The 662-nt window shown below is 41.8% G+C and overlaps 1 non-coding gene across 1 annotated transcript; it reads left to right on the top strand.

Annotated features, from left to right (window-relative positions):
• Positions 1-382: 382 nt before the first annotated feature.
• On the top strand, positions 383-457 carry Trnas-cga. The gene has a single exon. It is a non-coding gene; the product is annotated as a tRNA-Ser (tRNA).
• Positions 458-662: the final 205 nt, after the last annotated feature.

The raw sequence follows: 662 nt of genomic DNA, 5'->3' as shown, positions 1-662 counted from the left end.
GTAAAATTTTGTCTCAGGCCTTCGTGTCAGAAGTTGAAGGCTTTTGGACCAATGTCACATCATGACATCCTGCAAATCTTAAAATAAAATAGGTTTTTTTATGTATGACAGTAGTTGATCCACGTATCAGTCCAACATAGAAGAATTTGTGTTGGTCCTTGATTCAGTCTATCCATTTATGTTGGCCATTGATTCATTCTATCTGATAAACAAGGATGCTAAGTTGAGAAAAACAAACTAACTGATTCCAGAATGACATTTTCCCTCTGAAGCGGAGTGTGCACTGATATGAAATTTCCTGGCGGATTAAAACTGTGTGCTGGACCGAGACTCGAACTCGGTACTGGTGGAATTAAAGCTGTGAGGACAGGTCGTGAGTCGTGCTTGGGTAGCTCAGTTGGTAGAGCACTTGCCCTCGAAAGGCAATGGTCCTGAGTTCGAGTCTCGGTCCGACACACAGTTTTAATCTGCCAGGAAGTTTCAAACTAACTAATTGTTGCTGACACAAGCAATGATCATGGACGTAACACAGCCAGTGACTGTTTTGTGGGCCAGAATGAGCATTAACCGAAAGCTCGTGGTGAGTAACAAGCGAGTGGTTATGGGAACAATTGTAGCAACAACTACAGTTAACAAAAACGACAAAAATGTTAGTACAACAC

Source organism: Schistocerca americana, chromosome 8 (assembly GCF_021461395.2).
Source record: "Schistocerca americana isolate TAMUIC-IGC-003095 chromosome 8, iqSchAmer2.1, whole genome shotgun sequence".
Taxonomy (NCBI): Eukaryota; Metazoa; Arthropoda; class Insecta; order Orthoptera; family Acrididae; genus Schistocerca; species Schistocerca americana.
The sequence above is the reverse complement of the archived record's forward strand: the minus strand, read 5'-3'. Positions and strand labels throughout refer to the sequence as shown.